Source organism: Mustela lutreola, chromosome 3, assembly GCF_030435805.1.
Source record: "Mustela lutreola isolate mMusLut2 chromosome 3, mMusLut2.pri, whole genome shotgun sequence".
Classification (NCBI taxonomy): Eukaryota; Metazoa; Chordata; class Mammalia; order Carnivora; family Mustelidae; genus Mustela; species Mustela lutreola.
In genome coordinates this window covers 49,115,629-49,143,363 of record NC_081292.1, presented here as the reverse complement: position 1 = coordinate 49,143,363, position 27,735 = coordinate 49,115,629, and the positions used below count along the sequence as shown (strand labels likewise).

The window sequence follows — 27,735 nt, the reverse complement described above, 5'->3', positions numbered from 1 at the left end:
TGTGGGGTCTGCTGGGGGTGGCGCGTGGCCGGGGTGGGGGTGGGGGGAGGGTCAGGTGTCGCCGAGCGCGGCAAGCGGGTTCCAAGTGGCTGCAGGCGGCCTGGGCTGCCGGGGCCGACGCCTGGGTGGCTGCTGCCGCCGCCGCGCCTGCTGCGAGATGGCGATCTTGGGCGCGGAAGGGTGAGGGCGCCCGCCGCTGGAGGAGGCGCCGCTGCTGTGGCCGCCCGACCGCCGGGAGCCGACAGCTTTGCGCCGGGTAAGGACGCCGCGGCGGCGGGCGGGGGGCGCGGGTGGGGTGGGGGCGCCGGCCCAGAGCCTTAGCGGCGGTGCGGGTAAGCCCGGCACGGTCCGCCCCGGGGCGGGACCCTCTGAGGGTCGGGGACGGTCTGCGCCGCCCTGGCTGCCTTCTCCAGCCCAGGGGCCGGGAGTTTTCTGGGGTGGGGTCACGGGTCTTGCCCCGAGTTGGCCCTGACACAGGCCCGAGCTAATGATACTGGAGCGAAGTGTTTCCGTGACTCTGCAGCCGCGGTTCTCAAGCTTCCTTAGCCTGGTCTTAGCGTTCCGTCTACCTTCTCTTCCTTTCCCTAACGCCTCTCCAAAAAACAGCACTGTATGGACTTAACTGCCCGTGCCCTGACTTTCACCGCAATTTCGCCGTCCCAAACCAAAGACTCCCAGCCTTAGAACGTATTTTTCTGACGTGTTTTTGTCACTCCTGCTTCACTGACTCTGCAGTCACCACCCCCCACCCCCGCCACAACCCCCACCTCCACCTTTGTGACCTGGTAGGTTCCAGTGACCTTGCAGTTTTTACTAGTCTTTATCTCATCTGTGACTTGGACCTTCATCTTTTAAAAAAAAAAAAATGTTTTGATTTTGTAGTTTGCCCATTGTTTTTACAGCTTTTAAATGATCAGTCCTTTCTTTACTCCATCGTTTGGAGTTGAGCGTCCTATGCTCCTGTAATTACATGAAACCTTTCTTACCAAAGACGAGTATCTATTATTTTGACATCCTTGCTCTTCCAGGTTAAAATATTTTCCAGGGGCTCGATGTGGCTTTCTTTTTCTGCTTGGTAAGTTTTTATCTTTTTGTGTAGGCTTATGTGCAAAGAGATTTGAGTTTCTGCTTTAAAAAGGTACTGTTAATAGTGGGAAAGAATAATGTCCAAAGTTAGCTTTTTGCCCCCTTTGGTATTTACCTGAAGTGGCTGGTGTACACTGCATGCGGGTTTGTGCAAGAATTCATCCATATGTATAAATACACTTTACCTGTCTCGCTAAGTAAGGCTCTGTGTACTATACAAGCAAAATGCTCCTTTTGAAAAAATAAAGGCATTCTTTTATTCATGTGATTTGTTTTTGACCATAAAGCAGATAATTAGCTGTGACTGCAAATTCATCACTTTTCATAAGTAGTATTTTTTTTTAAGCTGAAAACTTAGTAGCCAAGTGTTTGGAGCTACTCAAATTGAGAAGTGTAAAGTATGTAGACTAGTTATTTGGTATGTAGCTTATTAAGGTTTTCAAATAGTTCTTCCCTTAAAATGCAAAACTGTTTATAAAACATCCAATACCAGGAATTAAAAAGCAGTAAGTAAGGGTTATGTTTTTTTGGAAGCCTGGGATGATAGAGGTTGTCGCAAAGAAATTCTCTGCCTTCAGAGCGATCGTAATCTTTGCTGTTTACCCCACGAAGGCTGAAATATCTTTTACTTCCTTTCACAATTATTAAGCATCTACTGCATGACTGTGTGAGGTGTTTGGGGGAATATTAAGGATTATAGCAGTTTCTGCCTTCCCAGAATAGTTAGGTAGGACTATACACAAATGGCTTATTTATCTTTTAGTACATAGTTAAGTTTCATATAGAATTCAAATTCAGAAGGGGTAGAGCTCCCATCTTACTTGGCAAGGGGAGGTAAGAAGGGATTCAGAGAGCTGCTGGCTTACGAAACCTTTGTTTTGAAGGATGACCGTGACTTTCTATAAGCTGAGAACGGTAATGCAAGCAAAGATAAGGGACTAAGAGATTAGAGCGTACAGTTTATACATTGGGTATTATACTCGGATGAAACAAAAAGTATTTGTACTAACAAAGGATGATAAAACTTGAAGTAGAAGTTTGAACGAGTTTATGATTGCTTTTAATGCCAGGCTAATGATCTTGGATTTAGTAGGTGTTTGGGGTTTTACAGATGATTTTTGAGTTGTGACTTATTAAACTTTTGTTTTCAGAGGATTAATTTGGCAGCAATGTGTGATGTGAATTGAAGTAGAAATCTGGAGGCAGAAAGATTTTTTTTTAAAAGATTTTTATTTATTTGACAGACAGAGATCACAAGTAGGCAGAGAGGCAGGCAGAGAGAGAGGAGGAAGCAGGCTCCCCACCTAGCAGAGAGCCCGATGCGGGGCTCTATCCCAGGACCCCGGGATCATGACCTGAGCTGAAGGCAGAGGCTTTAACCCACTGAGCCACCCAGGTGCCCTCAGAAAGACTTCTTGATTGCTGTGGTCAAAAGTAATGAGGGTTGGAACTGTGGCTATAATACTAGGAATAGAAAGAAGGAAGGAAATTGAATGGAGAGAATTTGATGATGAGAGAGAAAATGAAGAAAGTAAAAATAACTGAGATTCTGATCCAGGTTGGGAAAAGAATGGTACCATTTTGGGGCGCCTGAATGGCTCAGTGGGTTAAAGCCTCTGCCTTCAGCTCAGGTAATGATCCCAGGGTCCTGGGATCTGAGCCCCACATCATGCTCTCTGCTCAGTGGGGAGCCTGCTTCCCTTCCTCTCTCTCCACCTGGTCTACTTGTGATCTCTGCCTGTCAAATAAAGTCTTTAAAAACAAAAAAACAAAAAACCCTTGGGTGTAAAAAAAGAATGGTACCATTTTGAGCAATATCAGTGGAAGCTTTATCTTTGGCACATCAGTGTTACTTTACAGTAGTAGTTTTTAGCCTTTTGGTGTTTACTAATTTTTGGTGAAACTAAAAAAAAATCTGGCCTGGAAAATTTCCATATGCACCTATGCTTTCTGGATGTAATTTTAGGAAAGTCCGTGAACCCTCTTGAAGCTCGCTCATGAACCCGTGAGTCAGTGGGTTGGGCTAAGAGCAGGTCTCAGAATTACTGGAGGCTTTTTAAAAAAATAGAATCTTCAAATTCTTCCATTTGCTGATGTCCCCTACTGTAGAGACATACCTTATATACACTTAGATACAGTATCTCTTTACATTTGTGCTGTGGTATACAGTTTACAAAGAATTTTGACAATGGTACATTATTTGCTATTATATAACAAACTAGACCAAGAAGTTAAATGATTTGCCCTAAGTATTTCAGTTAGCAAGTGGGTAAAGTGGAATTAAGAGCTAATTGACAATGATTTTTTTTTTTTTTTTATAAGAAGGTATATGATTTAACATCTGTTATATATAGTTATTGACTTTAAGTGACCTCATCCGTAAGACTGAATTATCTCGGAGGTTCCTTTCAGTTTTCACATTTTGTGATTCCTGGGTCTTTGATTTTCAATGGACTTTCTATACCCTTCTTGTTTTCCATATGCAGGAGAGCTGGTGAGAGGAGACATGAATTGGGTGTATGGAGTGCATATAGCAATAACTATATTTATTTCCTTTGTATTTATTTATATTTCCTTTGTATCTTAGTTTGGGTTTGGGGGAAGGGGGAAAAGTGAAATAAGAAATCTTAAACATTTTTATCTTTATTGTATTTTTTGTATTCATGTATGCCTTACTTAAGAGCCATCCTTTGACTTCATTTATGAAGCCTTATCAAATAAAAATGGAAACTTCATAAAAGAAATGAAGTACAGGGTCCTAGTCACTGCTTTTCTTCATTGGATTAAGGGGTTAAAGCATAATTTGATTAGTAAATAATTGACTTTTCTCCACCTATAAGATTATCTTCCTAGTAGGGAACTTGAGCAAGTTATTACTTAGTATCTTTTATAGCTCTAAAAACTTTGATTCCATAATTATTAGAAAGACTGGGGTCTTTTTACTCTTTCTATAAAAATGTGATGTAATAACAAGTAGTGGAAAAACCAATAAATTGGCCTGTATAGTAGTGTTGAAGGAACTAGTTGGTAATACTTAATGGTAGAAAAATGTCTAGCAAAAGCACATACACAAATGATTTTTCTATTCATTGCTGACATTAAGAAGAATATCATATCTTATATTTGTATGGCATTTGACATTTTTCCATAATGGCTGTATAGACTTTCTCATCTGATTCTCATGATAGCTGAGAAGTAGGTATGTCAGGAGATAATCATTGTTTTTTAGATGAATATACTGATGCTCAAAGAAGTTGGAAAAAATTTCCAAGTATATGACTAGTAAGTGGCTAAAATTAGAACTAGAAGTAAAACCCATATTTTTGTTCCTAGGTCAGTAAATTTTTTTTTTTTTTTTTTTTTTTTTTTTTTTTTTTTTTTTGCTAACACTTCATCTACAATGGGAATTTAACTGAAGGTGATATATGAGGAGTGTGTTAAAATGGTAACCTCATTACAGTGGCTGTTGGTGGATAATTTTGAAATTTTAAGCATTTATCACAAATTAGTTATCCTCCCATCAAGAAAAGAGCAGAATTTGATTTCTTATCTGAAAAAGTACATGGGTGAAATGTAAGTTTTAATTTCCTTCTGAAAATCTGCTTATAAAAGCCTACTCAATGGAAATTGGTATTTTTGGAACATTTCATCAGGATGTGATTTCCAAAAGTTTGTATCATGGTATTTCATGATTTTTACTATTACATAAAGAGCTTTATCATTAAAAAAATGATTTGCCATTACAAAACTCTTAGTATACACATGATTAAACAATTTTGGAACATATTGTGTAAAACCATATGCCAGATAACTCCTAAGTTATAAGGAGGACTAACATTTGTCTTGACATTCCTTAAACCTATTGTTTGTTCGTAACACCGCCTGCTGTGCCTATTACATGCCAGGTATTGTGCTGGGTGCTGGGGTCCAGTGCTGAGAGGACAAACATGAAGCCTGTCCTTTTGAAACTCAAGAGTTTGGTATGGTCACTAACATTTAAAAAGGCGTAAGACTTTTATCTTCTGAGTTTGTATGAATGTTTGGAGTTGTAATTACTTAAATCTCTCCTTTTCTATGAGTTTTGAACAAATTATGCAAAAGCAAAAGGAACCAGGTAAACATTGTTTTGGTCATTTATTGCTGTGTAACAACCTAAAAGTAAGTGACTTAAAACAGCTGTCTTATTTGCTTATAGTTCTGCTCTCCTAGGCTGGACTGATTGGAGCAGTTTGGGTTTTGCTGGTGGTCACTCTAAAGGCTGCTTTCAGCTATAGTTCAGCTGGGAGCTGGTCTTCTCTCTTTTTTTCTCTTACTCCATATTTCTTAGAGTTTCAGGGTCCTGCCTCCTAAGTGGCCTTTCCAGCAGTGTTGCTGGCCTTGCATAGTGGCTTAGGACTCAACAGGGCAAAAAAAAAAAAGCAACCAGGCCTTTTTTGGGCACAGCATCATTTTTGCCACATTCTTTTGGTGAAAGCAGTTCACAGGTCCATTCCATATTCAAGAGAAAAGGACTAGAGAAGTATGAGAATCTGAAGATTAACCCAAACACCTGTATTACACCAAAAATGGGGCACCTAGAAAACTTCATGAAGCTGAAATTTTAAGCTGCCTAGTACTTTTGGTACTTTGAGCCTAGGCTTGTCAGAGGGAAAGTGGAGTCTGAAATTCAAATAATAGCATATTTGGCTTATTACATAGTTGGAAGTAGCTGGCACTGTCTCGTTGGGTAGAAAAGAAAATTTTGGACCTCTGGGTTTAACCTTATATGCTACCATAATGGGGCAGGATTGACTTGACCTGCTTGAGGGCATTGGGGTCTAAAAAAATTGCAGGGCCCACACTTCGGGCTGCTCTGTAGTAGTGATTTATCCAAGTCTCACAGATTGAATGAGACAAATACTGCAGTCAGCACTCTGTGCAGAGTGGGCTGTGGGTGGGCAGAGGCCCATCCCCCTTGTCCTTATGATTATGTGACACTTAGGATAGCAGAGCTCCTTGGCCAGTCACTCTGGCCTTGACAACCCTTGAGCAACCTAGTGCCTCACAAATACTATTTTCTGTTTGCAGTGTCTTAGAAAGAGGTTAGTATGAGCCACTCTTCCTTGGAGAGGAGTCATAGTGGAAAGAAGACTCTTGTGGAGAATGGGATGTAACTTCTCTGTCCTTAGGGAAATGTGAGGCATAACATAATGCTCATCCTTACCAGGAACAGGTAGATTCATTGATTGCTTAGCTGGGTTTCTCTCACTTTATCCTAATCACTTGATCAGTTTATCTTAGTCTCAGTAGTGCCCACCCCCCCCCAGCCGAAGTTATGTACTGTGTAATGTGGCTAACTGGAATGAAGAAAATGAATGTTACATTATTATTACATTATAGCTTCTGAGTGGAATAATAGATTAATATATTTCATTTAAAGAATTTAGGTAGATTTGAAGCATTTCATATATAACTTAGCAGTGAACCCCTGCATTCTAGTACAAATATCTTTGCAAATTTCTGGAAATAATATGTGTGCTGTTGTGGGGAGGAGTTTGGTAATTGGATGTACTGAGGAACACGATTTATATAAATAGGAAAGGCTGGGGCACAAGGAAGGGGACAGATAGAATTACCTTAAGGTGTTTCTTTATGACTCTTCCCTGCCCCAAGTTATATGGTAGTTACAGAGTAGTTTAAAAATGTACTAGCATTAACAGAATTGTAGGTGTAATAACTTTTTCTTTTAATTTAACTAAGTTCTTTTGATAGCTGTCTATCAGCTACCCATAATTATGATTAAATAAAATGGGTAGAAACAAACTGTTGATTCCTGACTTGAAGTAGGATTCTCTGGCCCCGGACATACTTTACCATAGAAGTAATAAACTAGATCACTGTACTCTAAAAGTTGTAGAACTAAAGGCATCCTGGCATGTGTTAAGTGCTGTAGCTTTAAAGTCAGGCAGAGCTTGTCCATGCTGCTTAAACACAGTATTACTTCAGTTTCTTCTGTAAAATGTAGAGAATATTTTTCTTTCTGAATTTTTGTAAGGATTAATTGAAATAATGTTTGTAAAGCAGGAAGGCAGGTCCTTGGGATGTAAGCAGCTCTTAGATCATTCTTACAGCTTTTCATTATTATTAATAAGTTAAAATTCAAACAAGTAATCCACTTTTTCTGTGAGCCACTCATTTCAGTCAGAGATAGTTGTAACTTAACTTTGGCATTGTCAGAGCTGCATCTCTAATTTCACCTCTTAACCTAAAAAATGGGTTCTAAAACGTTAGGAATCAATCTGAGAAGGATACTGACTCAACGTGGCTGGTAGTCTGTCAGCTAGTAATGGTTTGGCTGTGCAGTTTGGGATCTAGAATTTGTTAACACCATCACTGTATGAATTACAGTATAGAACAGTTTTTCAGTGTGCAGTCTCTGCATCACAGTCATCTGGGATATTTGTTAAAAAGCAAGATGCCTGAATGTTTGAGAACTGGTATAGTCCTTGATAGTGTAGCTCAGGAGTCTTCATTTTTAACAAATACCTCAGATGATTTTATACATACTAGTTTGAGAATTGCTGTTGGAAACCGAATCAGTAATTTGGGGTTCTAGTGTTCTCCCAGTCCATTTTTTGAGCTACAGTGTTCTGTAAACACACATGTATAGTGTAAACAAAGGGAGCTTAACATCTGAACCTTTCAAATGTTTAAAGAGGCTTAAGATAATTGCCAAGGACTTGATCCAAACAAACTATAGAAACCTGATACAGAGTGATTATATAAGAAGTAGGCAGAAGTAATCCTGCAAGAGGCATCCATCAGGCTTCCTTGTTCAAGAAAATTTCCCCATGCTTCTTCAAAAGAAAATACTCTTTTGAGTAAAGATACTCTTCTAAAAAAAAGTCTGCTGAAACAGTTAAATTAGATACTGTGATTATCAAATAATCTGATTGCTTTTTCACTTAGCTAAATAATCTACTCAAAACAGATTCTGATTAAAGTGTATCTACTTTAGAATTTGGTCTTTTGGGTAGAAAGTAGGTTTGCTGGGGGCCATAATCTGTCTCTTGTGGGGAAAAAGCCATTGCTTAGTTTAAGGGCATTGACTTATGAAAAACATTGTGAGAAAAAATTTAAATTTTAAATCTTAAATTTTAAATTGATTAACCAGGAAAAAAAAGTTGATGCTTGTTTTCTCTAACTTGCTTAGAGCAGTGATGGTGACAGCCTGGGTCTATGTCACTTAAGCCTTTCTCAGTCCCGTGACCATATCTGAGAGTGAAACAGCAGATCCTATGTTTGAGCTATCCTGGAAAAACTTTACCTGTGTTTCTATCAATTATATTTGTATTGTGTTTAGTATATTGTGATAAAAATGGTAAAAAACCAAACAAACCAAACACACCAGATCCATGATTCTTTCTAAATTTGACTGGAAAGGATTAGTTGGCATTTGAAGAGCATATTGCTTTTGGGTTTGTTTTCACTGACTTTGTGGCTAGTGCTTTGGGGAGGAGAAACAACAATAAACTAATCTCTCTTTGTCCTGTGAGCTGTTAAATAAGGTGTCAGTGTTTAGATTTAAATACCCAGGATGGAAAGTGCACATTATACTCAGGAATTTCATTGCTCTAAGTTAAAAGTTTTGGTAATTGTAACTTAAACTTTCTTTGTGATTTAATTTTCCTCTAAAATGTTGGCTTTTTAATTGCTTTAGGCCTTAAAGTGAGACATACTTAAGTTTGAGTTCTCACATTCTTCTTTTTTTTTTTTTTTTTTTTAAGATTTTATTTATTTATTTGTCAGAGAAATCACAAGTAGACAGGCAGAAAGAGATGGGAAGCAGGCTCCCCGCTGAGAACCCCATGCAGGACTCGATCCCAGAACCCTGAGATCATGACCTGAGCCGAAGGTAGAGGAGTAACCCACTGAGCCACCTAGGGGTCCCGAGTTTTCAACATTCTTTGTTGGCTAAATGATCTTGGTCAGATTAACCTTGGATTAAGCCCTTGTTTAATAATATGTAAACTAGGTATTCATATGTAAAGTAGTAGTACTAATACCTAATTGATAGATTTATTGTGTGACTTAAACCTAGCACTTAGAATTAAATGAATATTCACTGGGATGTGTTCACAATACAATGAAATGGGTTTCAGAATTTATTTTATTTTTTTAATTTAGAAAGGTAAAGCACTCCATATATTATGTTGGGTAAACCCCCAGTGAACTCTCTGGCAGCACTCTGTATTGTCTTTGGCAGATGTTAAAGTGTAGATAAATAAGGCAATAAAAAGCTACACATTAGTCAGATTTTGCTGTTAAGTGGTCCAGGTCAGTTTACTTTATGCCTTCAAATGAGTTATGAAGTAACTTTATGTTTTTATAGCTTTCTGGGTTTTGGATTTGTGGATAGATGACTGGTCCTGTATTTTTACCATATTTTAAACCTGAGAAAAATTACATTATTCTAGGAGTAAAGTTTTAGTTGTTCAGTTGATTTTCTTATTTTGGACAGTTCTGGGTATTTTGGATTCTGATATTTTTCTCTTAAGAGTGGGGATATGTTGTGAAAGTTTGTATTTAGCAGTCTGCTTAACTTCTTAGGAAGAATATTTGTGAGTAGTAAACTAACATTGTGTATCAGTTACTTGTAGCTTTAAAAACCGGAAGTTGTGTGTATTTATAACAAAACATTTAGCAGTACTATATTCTCAAGTGATATTTTGATCTGATCCTTACTGCAGGTATGGGGAGGGGTTGCTACGTAGCATTTTGCAGCATGGCCATGTGACTGAAACCAGCCTTTCTTAACAACTATCTGTCTTAATCTGCTCTCCTCTACAATTGTGGAAGGAAGGTAGAAAAATACTGGAGTTCTTCTGCTTCAGAGTATTGAGAGTGTGACTAGAATGATGGTGGTGATGGGATGGTGTTAGGAAATGAATACCCATTGCACACCTCTATATTCCAGATTTTAGAAACAGTTCTAGTTTCCTAGAGTTAATATTAACACTTCCTTTCCCCTTCTCAAAATTCATTTCTGTATCCTCATTTTATAGAAAAGAAAACTGAGACTCAGGTTAATTATAAACAAATCGTAGAGTTGAAGTTTGGACCTATGTCTGTCTGCCCCTAAAAGATATTCTCTGTATTACATTACTCCAAGATGCTCTTCTCACACTAGGAATTTGGAATTGAAGAATTTGCAAATTTCCATGGCTAGTTAAGTGTTAGTAAATTAGAATCTTTCATGTATTAAAAAACAATCAGGAAATATTTTGGCATGAACTTTGCGTCATAATATCCTAGTGAGCAATGCAGTGCAGAACACGAGCCTCATCAGCTGGCCTGGGTTTGGCCTGACATTGAGAAGCTTTGGGTCCCTGAGTAAGTCTTTTTTAATTGCCTCTCAGCTTCGACTCTAAACTTCCATGAGATGTAGCAAATACTGTGTATTTGAAGAATACCAAATGTTAAAAAATTACTGGATTCAAAGGAAACAAGTCTGGAAAGCAAGTATTAATGCTATTAAAATACCATGCTTTGAAACAACCAACCAATTATTTATGGAAATGTTTGTGTCATTTTGAAATCTGAGATTGTACATAATATAATTACATTAAGTTTGATCCTTGCAAAAGTAAGAATGTTATGTACCTTGGATGTTTTTCCCAGAATTTATGAATCATGATCCCAACAGCTTACCTCTTTAATTGTTAGAGTGTTTATGTTTTATACATTATCTTTTTTAGATTACTTGTTCTTTGTCAATTTTTAGGAAAAGCATTTTTAATGACTAACTTAAAAACCCCACAAATCATCCTATTATGAAGTTGTTTAAGTGATTAACATAAGAGAATAGTACTGTCAGATTGATACAGTAAAATGCTCAGTTCAAGGCATAGGTTTAGCTTAGCATTTTGTTTTTTATATTCTGTTTTTGTAGTTAAAAAATAGTAAAAAGATCATTGGCTTTGGGCCTAGGAGATCTGGGTTCAAAATCCTTTCACTGGTTTTATGGCCCTCAGCAATTTACTTAAATTCTTAAAACCTAATTTTCTTCATTTGTCAGTAGGGATAATTGACTCTAGGATAATTGAAAATATTAGAGATGTTTTTTTTGGTAAAAATTTTGATAAATATTTTGATAAATTATGAATATATTATTTTGATAAATAATAGGAGTCAGATAGATGGTTATGGTATTCTTACTAGTTTTGGACTCAAAGACCTGATTCAGATTCCAGGTTTAAGACTGGCTATATTTCTGTCTCACTGAGACACTCTTGTAGTGCAGATGGCCCCAGGTAATTATACTCTCATCTTAGACTTCTGCTTAGTGAGTGTTTACACAGCTCTTTTTATTACTGAACGTTGATTCTGTGAGCGTGGAACTTTAGTTTTAAGATGGCTCGGTGTTACTTTAATTTTATTTTGTTAATTGAATAAAGCAGCACAGGAGTGGGAGATGTTTTCTGCTGATATCCACTAAGACATGGGGGAAAAAATTACCAAATACAAAAATGTTGTGTTGGAAAAGTTTTGGTATTTTGCTGTTGTAAACATAATATTGCATATTATGAGAAACTGAGAAATAATAACACATTTTAGAAAAACTGTCTCATTCTCATTACTGATAACATTCTGGTGTAATTTTCCTTTGTTGATGTAAATAAATATTAATGTCAATTCTTTTAAAACAGAAAAATAAGAATCATCTCCTGAAACTAAGAATAATTATGAAAAATAAATTTAGTAAATGCATAAGCAAAATGTGTTTCATTTTTTTATGACCTGAGGAGGAAGAGGATAGAGCAAGGAGAGACGGAAGGATTGATGTGATAAAAGTTACAGAAATCGTGCCAGAGTCCTCTGTTTTTGTTTTATTTTTAAGGACCATAACTCTTCAGCTTAATTAGAAGAATTCCTGCTAAACTTCATGAATGTTTTTGTCCACACTATTGTTTTGTAGTAAACAAAGTACAAAGACTTTTTATATTTCTTACTTCCAGTAGAGGAAAACTGTTTGTTCATTTCATTTTTGGGGAAGTTGGTATAATGCATTTAATTACATATTTTTTAAAGGTGCATTTTATGGAACAATATCCCCATCTTGTGGCCTTCTAGAAAAGTAGCAACACTTTTAACGATCATAAGCTTTCTCTGAAGTTGGCCAAGGGTTCAATCAAGTTTGTAATAGGCAGTTCTTACTATAAATGGGGTGGGGAGTAGAAAACCCAAATGATTTGTATACTTGGATTGTAACTTTGTAAAAAAAAAAAAAAGGTTTTTGGAGGAAAATAATACTATTTTAAAAATGGAAACACTTGTGGGTTGGTTTGGTGCAAAGATTATGGATGACTTTACTCTTAGGTTTTCATGAAATATGCAGTGTTTTTAGATAAGCATTTGTAAGCTGGAAAAATCTCAATATGTTTTGTGCTCTATCATTTAATAGGATTACCAAACCCCAGAGAAATTTAGGTGGCCTGTCTCATGTGCCATTTAGTGAGACGGTTGCCTTGAGCAGTACTTTTCTAAGCTGGATTACTAGGAATATTTTCTTTCTTTCTTTCTTTTTTTTTAAAAAGATTTTATTTATTTATTTGACAGAGATCACAAAGTAGGCAGAGAGGCAGGCAGAGAGAGAGGAAGGGAAGCAAGCAAGCTCCCTGTTGACAGAGAGCCTGATGCAGGGCACCATCCCAGGATGGAAAAAGCAGAGGTTAAAGCAGAGGCTTTAACTCTTTAACTGAGCCACCCAGGCGCCCCTAGAGGAATATTTTCAACATGAATGTTTACACTTTTTTTTCACTTTGATAATAATATTAAAGGTGAAAAAATAAATCGAGAAGTTCAGTAGTTCACTTAAAAGTGTACCTAAAAACTAAATAAGGCTATTTCATTTTAACCCTGAGGTTATTCAGTTGTTTTTGAGGTTTGGTTGATACTAATTAACCTTCATTAGCAAGCAAGTATTAAACACTTTTGTGTTGCAGGCTTTTTGGTAGGGAGGGTAGATACAATGGTGAAGATTTGTCCTGCACTCTTGGAATTTACGATCTAGAATGCAGATGCAGTAAGAAAAATAAAGCTGTTTTGAGGAACACAAAAGGTAGAAAACAAGGATTCTGGATAAAAATAGCTGTAATTTTTTGAGTTTTTACTGTGTGCCAGGCACTACGCAAAATGCTCTCAGTACTTTTTCAGTGTCAGAAATTTATTTTGGAATTTTTGCAGTGATGGTGCATATACACACAAATAAGTGTTTGTGGAACCTCAGAAACATCTCTGTGGAACAATAGGTTTCCTTGTACAGTACAAGTGGTTCATCTATTATGGGTCTGGTAGGCTTTTGTGGCTTGGTCTTGTTATTTTACCACCATTTATAAAATTTCTGTGAGAAAATTTGTACTGTGTTCTAAGCAAACATCTCCGTAGACTTTTAGGGTCTAACTGGTATATAATTTGGGCATTAGCATATGACTTCTGAATTATTTTGCATGTTAGGGCTAGAAGTTTTCAAGTTTAAACCTGAAAGTTGAGCTTTCTCTTGTTTTTATACATTTGGATGTTTAAGTATTTAATAAATCAAATGGGTATTTTAGGTGACATTTATGCTTTATTTTTGTATTGGATATTTTTATATTGTGCTGCTATTGTGGGTTGTGGCAATGAAATCACATTGGTAAGGTGGACATGGACTTAGACAAGCCCAGAATTAGAAGGGCAAAGATGGGATAGGGTATAGGTGGTTTATAAGGTCTTACAGGATTTTTCTTTTTCTTTTTCTTTTTTTTTTTTTTAAGATTTTTATTTATTTATTTGACAGAGAAAGATCACAAGTAGGCAGAGAGGCAGGCAGAGAGAGAGGAAGGGAAGCAGGCTCCCTGCTGAACAGAGAGCCCAATGCGGGACTCCATCCCAGGACCCTGAGATCATGACATGAGTGGAAGGCAGCGGCTTAACCCACTGAGCCACCCAGGCGCCCACAGGATTTTTCTTTATAGAATGTTAAAGTTTTAGTTTTGTGCTATGTGGGTTTTTTGGTTTTTTTTTTTTTTTTTAAGTCTAACCACCCTAACCAATTCTATAGGGTTAATTTTTTATAATTGTGATTCTTCATTGAACATACATTTATTGAGTGTTTAGTAAGGGTTGAGTACCAGGCTAGGGCTGGAATTATAAAGGTGAGTTGTAATAAAGAAATTTATTGTGTAATAAAGGAGATAAAGAAATAAACATGGTTACAATGCTGTGAAACATGTAGCAGCTAACTAGTCAAAAATTGGAGAGATTACACTTGAGCTGAATCATGATTAGAAATTATGTAGATCAGGGTTGAGAGTACCCAAATGTTTCTGTGAGCATCACCTCAAACTACCAGCAGAGTTCCCCAGATGATTCTTCATGCAACCAGGTTGGGGAAAACTGGTAGTAGATTAGAAATATGTGTCATTAATGAGTTTGGGGTAAAGAGTTTTTCTGGAGAATACCAATTACCTTATTTTCTGTAGCTGAATTTTAATGGATGAAGGTGGCAGAAAGCATATATATACATGATGCATTTAAATAACAAGGAGTAGTTCGATAGTAGCTAGAGTATGCCCTGTTCTCTTCTGGAACCTGTGCTCTAAATGGCTCCAATAATTAGTGTCATTGCTTCGATTTTATTTATTTATTTGTCAGAGAGACTGTACACAAGCACAAGCACAAGCAGGGGGAGCGTCAGGCAGAGGGAGTAGGAAGCTCCTTGCTGAGCAAGGATTCTGACGCAGGACTAGTTCTAAATACGAACTATTAAAAATGAAATGGAAAAAAATTCGCATGTCTGGGATTGTTACTGATACTCCCCTGGACCCAAGTCTCTGCTGTTTTGTCTTATCTAGCCATATGCTATTATAACAGGTAATGTATTGTATTCCTAGTGTCTCAAAGATTGCCTCCCTCAGTGAGGAAGCTGGTAGGTAAAACCTCCTTAACTTTCTTCTCAGACACTTGTGGAGATAATTTTCATTCTCACCCGTTTCTTTTCTCTGTCTAGCCGCAGTGCAGGCTATTTATGTGTATACCTCTGTTAAATCTCAACAGCCCTGCCTTCTTAGAGCTCTTGTCATTTGTTCTGTGACTTCAGCTTCTTCCTGTCTGAAAATATGTTCAAGTCTCTTCCATCTTCCATCAAAAACAAACCTATGAATACCTCACTTTAATTCTGTATCTTTTTTTTTCTTTTACAGTTAAACATCTAAATAGAGGTTTCTTAAGCCATTGGCTTTTGGTCCTACCACTCTGTTAAAATTGCCCTAAAAAATGCCTACTAAAATCCATATTGTACAGTGAACAGTTTTCTCTTTTTTCCTGTCTTACTGTTACCATCTCTCAGAAGCCTTTCCTGACATTTCTTCACCTCTTCCCAACAAATCTGATTTAGATGCTCCTCTTCTGTACTTCTGTAGTCCTCTGTACAACCCTGTCAGTGAGCTTAATGCTGATTTCCTTGTCTATTTCCACTGCTAAATTATAAACTCACTGAGAGCAAAGAGTGTATCTCAGATGATTTCTGTATTCCTGCTGTTTAACACATTACCTGAAAACATGTCTGTATATATACGCTGAATGACTTAATTCAGAAAAATTGTTAAAAGAAATCCCCAATATGTAGTTTGTTTATTGTGTGCTAAGTACTTTTCTTAGCACTTTGTCAGTATTAACTTATTAACTCATAAGATGGTAGGTTTGAATTCATTTTATAGATTTAAAAACTGAGGCACTTGTGAGGTAAAGAAGCTTGCCAAAAGTTGAATGTAGTAGTCAAGTGGAGCCCGAATTCGCGTTTAGGCAGTCTGGCTGCAGAATGTACACTCTTAATCACTATCTGCCACTTAGTAAACGTGGGAATAGAAATTAAAATCCAAATTCAAACTAGACTTTGGTAAATGATAGCTTCTTATTTTCAATAGTTTATTACTTTCCCCACCTCATTAGAAATAACTGGACTACCAAATAGACTGAAAGGCTTCTATAAGTGACAGTTCAGTTGTTCACAGGACTTGATTTTGTTTCTTATAACTTCAAATGTTGCTAGATGTTCAGAGTCAATTAAGTTTGCAATAAGTGTACTTTTTTTTTTTTTGGAAGATTTTAACTTACTTATTTGAGAAAGTAAAGAAGGGGAGAGAGAGGGAGAACACGAAAGAGGCAGAGGGAGAGGGAGAAGCAGCCTCCCCTGCTGAGCAGGGAGCCCCGATGTGGGGCTCAATCCCAGGACTCTGGGATCGTGACCCAAGCTAAAAGCAGATGCTCAACAACGACTAAGACACCCAGGCGCCCTTGAAATAAGTGTAATTTTTTTTTAATTGTTACCTCAGACTTGGAAAAGAGCGAAACTGGCACTTCTCTCAGTTCAGAATATAAGTATCTTTGCTATTTGATCCTCTGGACTGGCCTTTATTTCGGTGTGTCATCATTATTGTTAGTTGAACCTCTAGTCTACTGCCCAGATTCTATTATTAATTATTTATTACCTTTTTGGGAGGGAATTTGCATTCTGTATAGGCCAACAGACCCTAGAAGTTTTGCTGGCTGGAAGTTTATATGAAACTCCTTTTGCTTGGAAGGATGGGTGGTTAATTTTGCTGTGGATAAGTAACTATTTTGTAACTATTTCTCATCAATTGAAGGCAAGCATCTTGATAAGAAAAGCAGATTAAGTTACTGTGATCATGTTTGTGCTGTGACTGGAGTCTTGCTGGGTGCAATGCAAGGGTGTTTTGAAGGCAGGGAAATAGATGGAATTTGAAATAACCAGAATCAAGAAGTAACTTGATTAGAACTAACTAGAGTGAGAAAAAGAATTAAGTAGTTTGACTAGCTACTGGACATGATTTTAGTAGAGTAATTTTTGTGTGAAGAACATTGAGGAAGTAATTGCAGGAATTTAATGGGCAGCAGTTCATTAGGGTTTGTGCCATGGTAATTTGAGGAGGCATAGGTTGGACTTAGCAAGGCTTTTGACTCTCTCAGTAAGGATATACAGTAGCAGTGTGAATGTTGATTTGAGGAGGGGAAAGAAGTTTGTATTAACTGTATAACCAATGTTTATATTAGTCATAGAGTAATTTTGAGAGCAGAGAGTTCACATAGTTTGGAAATGGTTAAAATTGACAATAGACAGGGAGTGTGCGGTGGTAGAGCTTTTGAGCCAGCTGCTGGCCTATGGAATGAGATTGGTTAGTGGAATACAAGGCCCTAGAGTTGTTGGAATACATGCCGAGACAAGAGTAAGGATGATGGTGTGTGGTGTGGAGAAGAACTATGGGCCTGAGTATTAAGAAGCTATTCAGGAAGTTGGAAATGCTTTTGGATCTTTAGGAGACCACAGTGGTGATTATTTGGAGGGCTAAAAGCCTTGCTCCTTCTTTTTCCCTTCCCCTAACATATAGGCCCAGTGGTGTGATATTGAAGACTGCTCATGAGTTGTTGTCCCTGTAAAATTGATTTTTCCTTTCTGAATATTTAGGTCATCCAAAAATACAAAATCTAACAGGATGATGCCTTATTATTATAACACGATTCCACAGAAAAATCTCTTTGAGATACATCAAAAAAGCTGCTTACACAGTTAGAGCCATTATACTGTTTACTAAGGTTACCAAATACCATGGTGTGCCCTGAAGTGAGAGGTTTGTGTGGGAACAGAACTAAAATGTGGATGGTCCTGGCAAATCTGTATAAGTCAGTCACCTTCTCATTTACTGTCCCCTTTTATAAATGAATTGAAATGATCAACAATATCTTTTTATAAATGATCTCTATATAGAAGCAACATTCCTGGGCGCCTGGGTGGCTCAGTGGGTTAGGCCGCTGCCTTCGGCTCAGATCATGATCTCAGGATCCTGGGATGGAGTCCTGCATCAGACTCTCTGCACAGCAGGGAGCCTGCTTCCTCCTCTCTCTCTCTCTGCCTGCCTCTCTGCCTACTTGTGATCTCTCTCTCTGTCAAATAAATAAACTCTTTAAAAAAAGAAGCAACATTCCTATATTATTAAAATTAAGTCCCCTACTTTGTAGTCTGTACTTTCAGGAAATACTTGTTTTCTGCTTTAGAGTTGCTAAATCTTGGGTATTTTAGGGCAGGAAAGCTGTTTTTTTCATTTGTATATTGGCCACTTTCATTGAGTTTTAAATTTTGTGCCATTGATACAATAGCTTTGCTTAACTGCAGGCTTTCTAATCCTCCAAGTTCCACATTCATTAGATGGAACATCTCTAGCACCTGATTCTGTACCATTCTATCTTGTTTCTAAAATTTTACTATGTATTAATATTGTCTTCAAAACTAGACTAAATACGGGGCGCCTGGGTGGCTCAGTGGGTTAAGCCGCTGCCTTCGGCTCAGGTCATGATCTCAGGGTCCTGGGATCGAGTCCCGCATCGGGCTCTCTGCGCAGCAGGGAGCCTGCTTCCCTCTCTCTCTCTCTGCCTGCCTCTCCAACTACTTGTGATTTCTCTCTGTCAAAATAAATAAATAAAATCTTTAAAAAAAAAACTAGACTAAATACTGAAGTTGGGATTTTTGTCTTCCACCATTTTTATGTCCTTATCATGCCCGCTTTACAAACTAGGCAGTCCATTAAGTGTGAAATTGATTCAGGCAGGTAGATATGTGACAGTAGTTTTCTGGCTTTTCCAACTCTTGATCCCATGCATAGCATGCAAAATGGATCAGATTTGTTGGTCTTTTTTCTTACTATTGCTTCTGAAAGTAAAAGTGTTCTTTACTTAAGAAAGCCAGAGGCGCCTAGGTGGCTCAGTGGGTTGGGGCACCTGGGTGGCTGGCTCAGTGGGTTAAGCCTCTGCCTTTGGCTCAGGTCATGATCTCAGGGTCCTGGGATTGAGCCCTGCATTGGGCTCTCTGCTCAGCAGGGAGCCTGCTTACCCCTCCCCCTTCACCCCCCACTTCTCTCTGCCTGCCTCTCTGTCTACTCGTGATCTCTGTCAAATAAATAAAATTAAAAAAAAAGAAAGAAAGAAAGAAAGAAAGCCATCTTGGGACACCTGGGTGGCTCAGTTGGTTAAGTGCCTGCCTTCGGCTCAGGTCATGTTCCTGGGTCTTGGGACTGAGTCCTGCATCTGAATCCTTGCTCAGCAGGGAGCCTACTTTCCCTCTATCTCCGCCTGCTATTCCTCCTGCTTGTATGTGCGTGGTGTCTCTCTCTAACAAATAAGTAAATGAAATCTTTTAGAAAAAAAAAAAAAAAAGCCTGACTTGAAGTAAGTAGGCAATTAAGGTACATCTTCTGAGTGGGGATTCAATAGGCCTATAACCTTGGAGGACTGAAACATAGTTAAGCATCTGTATTCAGGACTCCCTGTTCTTTGCGGTTGAATAATAACTCTTAGACAATTCTGTGGCATTTTTAAAGGCTTGAGCTGGACAGAATCAGCTTACATATAACTGGCCATATCCTCTGGGCATAGTTTATGTTCTAAATTCATTTGGATGAATAACCACTTTGCTCAAAAGTTCGTTAAAACTCAGACTTTGGCTTTTCCTTTTGCCATAGTTGGTCACACAGTTGTTAAGGGGTAGAATAGGAGATGAAATCAAAATAGTAAGACTGAGAAGTTGGCTTCTAAACTTCGTACTGTATTGTCTCGCACAATTTGCTCCTCTTCTCCCTGTCCTGGTTATGGCACCTTAACCCAGATAGTGAAGTGGTAAATTTTAGTTGCTCAGAATCCTTTCTAACTCTCAGCTGTCCCAAAACCATCTAGTCAAAGATCTTTCATATTTAGTGAGTTTTTTCCCTCATGCTACCTGCTCTGGTTAGAGAAACTCAGGAAACTCAGTATTTTAAATGTAACCCCGCTGCTGCCAAAGTTACTTTTCTGAAATGTGATTCTCGTTGTTGAAACCCATTGTTACCTATCAGATACTTCTATGATAAACTTCAAACTACTATGCTTGTTATATTTTGAATGCTGTATAAACTATTCCCATAGGATCCTCTACACTTTAGATTGCTGTGTTAGCCTTATCCCTTGATAATATCCTTTAATATCCTTTTTTCAGGTATTCCAATAGCTCCCTGAATGCTCCATGGCTTCTGTAGTTTTCTCTTAAAGAATTATACTTGAAGACACAGTTCATTCAAAAATTGGTTATCTTCTGTGAACCCTTTTCTGATTCCTGTAATTTGGATTATCCACTTTTTCTTATGTGCCCCAGATGTACTACTTAACATTTCACATTTGTTTCAGTAACTGTTAACACTGAAAGCTATTTATTTGTTTACAGGTTTGTCTCCTCACTAGACTATGAGCTCCTTGAAAGAAGGAATCGTGTCTTACTCATCTTTATATCCCCAGTGTCTAGCACAGTTCCTGGTACATAGTAAGTGATGAACAACTTCTTTTTTAACTAAGATTTTAACTAAGATTTAGCTTATTTAGCACTCAGACTCCATATATTGATAGTTAATTCTCTAGACCTATATTGTCATAAAAAATATGACTATAGACTTAAAGTAGTCCATATTTAGGCACCATTTCCTCATCTGTAAAGTGAGGGAACAGTGCCTCCCTACTCATACTGCGTTATTGTAATGCCAGATTAATGAATATATATAGCAGTACATTGTATTTTAAGTGTCACACAACTTCATCTTATTAAGTGGAGTATGGGAACTAATTGTATGTTGAATTTGATTATTTTATTTGCTTTATTCCTTCCCTTTTAGGACAAAAAGGTACCAATTTTGAACAGTCTCTGTTGTATTTTGCAGTTTAAAGTTGCAGTTACTGATGATCAGAAGCATGTACTCAAAATAACAAACCCTGTGCTTATTTATCTTCTTTATTCTCCAGCAGTTAACCTTTCTAATTCGGTAATAAAGTTCCTCAATTTTCTTTAATCTACCTCCAAGTGAATTAATATCTTTGCCTTTCCTTAGATCCCTCGTCCTTCGTTCAGAGGAAGAATTGTCTTTTTCTTGGATGACTAATCACATCATCTGTGTGAAAGCTATGTCCTTTCCTTCTTTTCCTACACAGGCTATAGACGTATTCCCTTACCATCACACTTGATGAATTAATGATCTGCACTTTTTTAAAAATTTTTTTTTAAAGATTCTATTTATTTATTTGTCAGAGAGAGAGGGGGAGAGAGCGAGCACAGGCGGACAGAATGGCAGGCAGAGGCAGAGGGAGAAGCAGGCTCCCTGCCGAGCAAGGAGCCCGATGCGGGACTCGATCCCAGGACGCTGGGATCATGACCTGAGCCGAAGGCAGCTGCTTAACCAACTGAGCCACCCAGGCGTCCCAATGATCTGCACTTTATCTACATCCTTGCCTTCCATGTATTCTTGAAATTTTTAAAAATTCTGTAATTTGAACATGTCGGATTATGTGTAACATACGGAAGTTAATAATAAAAAGAAACATTTGGGAACTAACTACTTAAGAACTAACTGGGTGTACCAATACAGTTGAAGAGCTACCTGTGAGCACCTCTGTAACCGCATGTTCCTATTTTTCCCCAACCCCTGAAGTAACTGCTGTTCTGGATTTTTTATATCCTCTTTTTAAAATTATAATACCACAAAGGTTTTTTTTTTTGTTCTGAGTTTAATAATTGTTTATAGCTTTTGTAAACTTCATACAAATGGTATTTTATTATAGAGGAGGACCTACAAATCTTTATACGTTCCAAACGAAACATTCAGGTGGTATCATAAAAGAATACATAGAAAAATTTTCAGTGTGCCCATCCTAATTTACAACAAAATAGTGGTGGTGACTTATTTTTGGACTGTATGGTTATTGCTGTGCCACATACAAAATAAAGTGCTTTATCCACAATGTAGAAATACAGCAGAAGTATTTCCATACACTAGTTTTCTTAGTTTGTGCAGAAATGTTTCGATGAGATTCACAGTGTACTCCTTGGAAGAGTGACAGCATGTCATTCTATTGCCCTTTGGACCTCAGCATTTCTTTAGTGGGTTTCATTCAATTGTTTGTTAATTGTATAAGCATTTGAGATTCAGGATCCACAGTGTTTCCATGTATCTGAATTTCTTACTCAATCATGGAATTGTGGTATTTTCAAAGGAAATGCATGGGAAAAGATGAGGTCATGATGACTGCCAAAATAATTCATTTCTTTCTTCTTTGTGTTTAAGAGTTGGAAACATTTCTTGATGACCTCAGTGTAGAATGTTAAATCTTAGAGGTGGGACTGAGTGAGGGGAAGATGTTAATACTCAGAACTCCATTTGTATTTGTATTTGTATTTTGTTTCATTCACTATCATGTTTCTAAGACCCATTGATGTTGCCTACAGCTATAGTTCATTCTCACTGCTGTATGGTGTTCCGTTGTGTAAGTCAGCCTAATTCATTTAACCATTTTACAACCACTGGACATTTGAGTATTTTTTGCTGTTGTTATTTTTAAGTATGCTTATATTTGGCACACAATTACAAAATTTCTGTATTCTGTACCTAGAATTGCTCATTGAATGACCTAGAGATTTTCTAGTTGTTTTCCAGCAACTGTACCAATTTTAACACCTGCTAGGAGGATTTTACCAATTTAAATAACTAATAGCAGTCTGTAAGAATACCTTCTTTGCCCTTTTTTGGATCATTTTTTGGTACTGTCAACATTTCTAGTTTTTATCATCCGAGTGAGTTTGTTTATTTTTCTGGTGAGTTTAAAAATAACATCTCATGTGGTTTTTTTTTTTTTTTTTTTTTTTTTTAAAGCAAGTTTCTTGTTTACATTTATTTATTTTTTTTAAAGATTTTATTTATTTATTTGAAAGACAGAGATCACAAGTAGGCAGAGAGAGAGGCAGAGGGAGAGGAAGGGAAGCAAGCTCCCCGCTGAGCAGAGAGCCCGATGCGGGACTCGATCCCAGGACCCTGGGATCATGACCTGAGCCGAAGGCAGAGGCTTTAACCCACTGAGCCACCCAGGCGCCCCCATCTCATGTGGTTTTAACTTGTATTTCACTGATTAATTATGTGATTCTCCATCTTTTCTTATACTAATTGTCCTTAGAAGTTTCCTTGATCTATAAAATTTCTGTTCAAGTTTTTTTGCCCATTTGACTACTTGTGTTTTTATCCTGCCTTTTTTTTTTTTAAAGATTTTATTTATTTATTTATTTATTTTTTGAAAGATTTTATTTATTTATTTGACAGAGAGAAATCACAAGTACACTGAGAGGCAGGCAGAGAGAGAGAGAGAAGGAAGCAGGCTCCCTGCTGAGCAGAGAGCCCGATGCGGGACTCGATCCCAGGACCCTGAGATCATGACCTGAGCCAAAGGCAGCGGCTTAACCCACTGAGCCACCCAGGCGCCCCTAAGATTTTATTTATTTATTCGACAGACAGAGATCACAAGTAGGCAGAGAGGCAGGCAGAGAAAGAGGAGGAAGCAGGCTTGCCGCTGAGCAGAGAGTCTGATGCGGGGCTTCATCCCAGATCCCGGAGATCATGACCTGAGCTGAAGGCAGAGGCCTTATGTCCTGCTTTTGTAGACTTTCTCATATAGTTTAAATACAAGTGTTTAGTCAGCTTTGTGTTTTATAAATATCTTCCAGTTTGTAGCTATCTTTTTCATTTGCTTTATTATGTTTTATGATAAACAGAAGTTCTTGGTTTCCATGTAGTCAAAATACTCACACTTCTTTTTTGGTTGGTATACTTGTTTAAAAAATCCTTTCCTGGCAGGGCACAAAATTTTTTTTGAGTTTTCTGGTCAAATTTCTTCTAAAAATTTTGAAGTTTGTCTTTCATATGTACATCACTAATCCATCTTGAATTGATTTTGTGTATGATGTGAGGATCCAATTTAGTTTTTCCATGTAGATAATTTTAGTACTATTTAGTTGTCCCTTTTATTCCTCAGATCTGCATTGTTACATCTGTTACATGAGGATATCCATACGTACCTTGGGTCTCTTTTGGGGTCCCTGTTTTGTTTTGTTTTATTTACATTTCATCAGTCTCGTCAGGCATTTATTTGTTTTAGTGTTTCCTAAAAATTCAAACTTCGTTAATTTTTTTCATTTTTTTTCTTTTTTCTTTTTCTCTTTTTAGATTTTATTTATTTCAGAGCATGTGTGTAAGCAGGGGGGGTGGGAGAGGGAGAGAGAGAAACCTAAGCAGACTCTGCTGAGCACGGAGCCCAAAGCAGAGCTCAATACCATTACTCCAAGATCACCAACCAAGCTGTAATCAGGAGTCCAATGAGCAGCTGACTGAGCCACCCAGGCTCCCTTTTGTTAATCCTGTGTTACCTTTCTTCTACTTCATTAGTTTCATTTCTTTATTATTCTGCACTTTTCTGGGGTTTACGCTGTTGATTTCTTTCTAGCTTAAACAAACTGGCCATTAACTTACTAATTTTCAGCCTTTCTATTCCTAGTGTAAATCTTTAAGGCCATAGATTTGCCTCTAAGTTAACTTTTGTTGTATCCTACAAATTTTTTTGTGATACCTTTAGCTCTTAATATTTAAAAAAATTTTTTGCAGCATGGTTTCTTGTGACCCATGAAATATTTAGAAGTTTTATTTTCTATTTGTGTTTTTAAAATTATCTTCCATTATTGCTTTTTTAAAAGATTTTATTTGTTTGAGAGAGAGAGTGTGAGTGTGTACGCATGTGCATGCAAGTGGGGGGCAGAGGGAGGCAGAAAAGTAGACTCCCTGCTGGGCAGGGAGCCCAATGCAGGGTTGGATCCCAGGACCCTGGGATTATGACCTGAGCCAAAGGCAAGCCTTAAACCAACTGAGCCACCCAGGTACCCCCTATTACTGTGTTTTTTGTTCTGTTTTGTATTTGGTCACACGCCTCAGAACAACATTATACATATTCTTTGAATTCAGTGAGATTTTCATTATGTCCCAGTATGTATTCACTTTCTGTATGTTCATCTATGCTTGAAAAGAATGTTTATTTTCTAATAGCTGGGTATAAGGTTCTGTATATGTTTGTTAAGTCCTGCTTGTTCATTTTTTTTTTTTTTTTTTTTTTTTGGTTTATTTAACCTATGAAAAATTAGAGTGTATTGAAATCATCCACAACAATGCCAGTTTGTAAATTTCTTTCTGTAGCTACAAAAATCCTTCGAGGCTTTTCTCCCCTCACCGAAATGTTGAATTTGCGAAACGTTGAATTTGTCTGGATATTTTGTCTTGTTTGGGTAGATACTTGATTTGCTCAGGAATGTTTCAGAGTAGCTAGAGAGTAGGAAAAAAGTGCAGGATGTGGAGGTCTATTCTTTATAAACTTGCCCCTCATTTTAACCTAATCCATCAGCTTGGAGAGTGACATACTTAGAGTACCGAACTTAGAGGCTGGGTTCCTCAGTTGTCTTTGGCTCAGGTGCAGATTTGGACCTTTTTTTTCCTTTCTTTCTTTCTCTCTCTCTTTTTTTTTTTTTTTTGGCGTGGGCTCCAAGCCTATGTGGAGCCCAACACAGGGCTCAAACTTAACAACGATGAGATCAAGACACTTAACTGGGGCGCCTGGGTGGCTCAGTGGGTTAAGCCGCTGCCTTCAGCTCAGGTCATGATCTCAGGGTCCTGGGATCGAGTCCCACATCGGGCTCTCTGCTCAGCAGGGGCCTGCTTCCCTTCCTCTCTTTGCCTGCTTCTCTGTCTACTTGTAATCTCTGTCTGTCAAAAAAATAAATAAAATCTTAAAAAAAAAAAACAAAAAACACTTAACTGATTGAGCTACCCGGGCGCCCCCAGATTTGGAATTTTGATCCCTTTTGCCATGTTTCCTTTCAGACTCCTTCCATTTGTTTTTGTTCCCTTCATATCTGGGGCCCTGATGGACTTCCCGCTTCTACCTTTTTGGACACTCACCCCATCTAGTTTATTTTTACCTTTCCAGGTTGATCTTCCTGAGATGGTTGAGCTGGAGCTACTTTCCTCTAGTCCTTTATAGGAGATTGCTGTTCTGTTTGAGCTCTGAAATCAAGCTTAAGAATTAACACTTCACTTCACCCAAGCATCCACTTTTGATGGAAGGGGCAGCATTACCTTTAGCAGCTGGGTGGGTTTGGGAAGATGAGGCAGCTGGGTGGGTTTGGGAAGATGAGAAGTTGGAGAGTGGCAGTCTTCTGCTGTACGAGTATTTCATTTTCCGGATTTCTCACTTTCTCTCCTTTGTGCCTCCTGTTCTGACTGCTGATGTAGCTGAGGTCCCAGTTTGAGATGAGAAACTTCCTGCCCTTGACCATTCTTATTCCCGAGTTTTTTCACTTTGCCAGTTCAAGTGTCTCTTCTAAGGCTGTCATTCTAGTTCATCTAGCTGATGCTCCGATTTCACCTGTTCTTCCTGGAGCTGCTTTTCAACTTATTGTTCTCTTATAGCTGGGTTAATAGGCCTTGCTGCTCCAAACATAGAAGCTGCTTGACTAGACTGGGAGGTAGTAGCCAAGGAGTCTTCTTCCTTAGGAGTACTCTGAAGCTTTAGATTCAGTTTGGTTCTTAGGATGATCTCTGTCATCACATCTTTAATCATCCCCAGAATAATCATCTTTGGAGCTCCTCAGCTGAACATCATGTCTATCATATTGGTCTTCCTGGTGGTCCCACTTCCTCTGTAGTCATCATTCGTGTTGTACCTACTACCACATATACTTCTGCTGCTGTTTTTCCTGGAGTCATACCCTCAATCATAGTCTCTGTTAGTAATCATGTTAGTAATCATAGCAGTCCTGGCCTCCATAATAATCATGATGTTTGCCTTCAAAGCTATCATCACCTCTTCTAGGTAGATAGTCACCCAGGCTGTCTGTTTGGGTATTTTGTGAGAATCCCAATTCCTTGCTCCGTCAAGAAAATGAGCATCCTTGTCTTTTTTTTTTTTTTTTTTTTTTTAAGATTTTATTCATTTCTTTGACACAGAGAGAGATCACAAGTAGGCAGAGCAGCACAGAGAGAGCAAGGGGGAAGCGGGCTCTCTGCTCAGCAGATGCGGGACTCCATCCCAGGACTCTGGGATCCTGAACTGAGCTGAAGGCAGCGGCTTAACCCACTGAGCCACCCAGGTGCCCCAGCATCTTTGTCTTTATCTTGAGCTTGGTCAAGAATGTCCATTGGAATTTTGTTAACCAGAGACTCTTTATTGAGGCTCAGGGTACCAAGCAAGGAAGGCAGGTTTTCAAACTCGACGCAGTCAAACCTTTCAACCTCTCTGATTTGCTGGGTTCATATGGTAAATGCACTCTACTGATATTTAATTCTCTTAAGAATTCCTTAATGTGGACTTCAGTCGTGTCATCACAAGTTGTGTTCCCTAGAGAAGCAGCAGTCTGGCAAGATAGCTCTGCTTGATACTAGCTTGCCAGGCAGCCTGTGGAGCAGTGGTCAGTTGGAGGTGCCTTATACATATTGTCATCATTACTGTGCCACGTGGTTGAAACATCTTCCAGATCACTCCGGCTTACTGGTTTGAGGACAGATATGCTTCCCCCACCAGTGCTGCCATCCTCAGCCAGGAAGACTGTTAGGGAGATAGCCTTCCCCATCTTTCTTGCTGAGGCCACTATGTGAGGAAGCATTTTTTTTTTTAAAGCATGCAAATTTACAGTTTTAGGTCTACTTATTTGCATGTTGTATCATTTTCTTTGTTCTC

The 27,735-nt window shown here is 38.2% G+C and overlaps 1 protein-coding gene and 1 pseudogene across 5 annotated transcripts in view; one reads left to right on the top strand and one right to left on the bottom strand.

The window, feature by feature from the left end:
- The first annotated feature begins 45 nt into the window (after positions 1 to 45).
- Positions 46 to 27,735, top strand: part of WWP1 (WW domain containing E3 ubiquitin protein ligase 1) — a 147,239-nt gene continuing 119,549 nt past the window's right edge. For 3 of the 5 annotated variants that reach the window (XM_059166086.1, XM_059166085.1, XM_059166084.1), the window contains exons 1-2: positions 46 to 256; positions 20,372 to 20,467. The gene's annotated coding sequence lies outside the window, so the exon portion shown is untranslated. The remainder of the gene's footprint in view (positions 257 to 20,371; positions 20,468 to 27,735) is intronic. The other 2 variants (XM_059166082.1, XM_059166083.1) reach the window with 2 other exon arrangements.
- On the bottom strand, positions 52 to 27,661 carry LOC131827827 (eukaryotic translation initiation factor 4B-like; annotated as a pseudogene).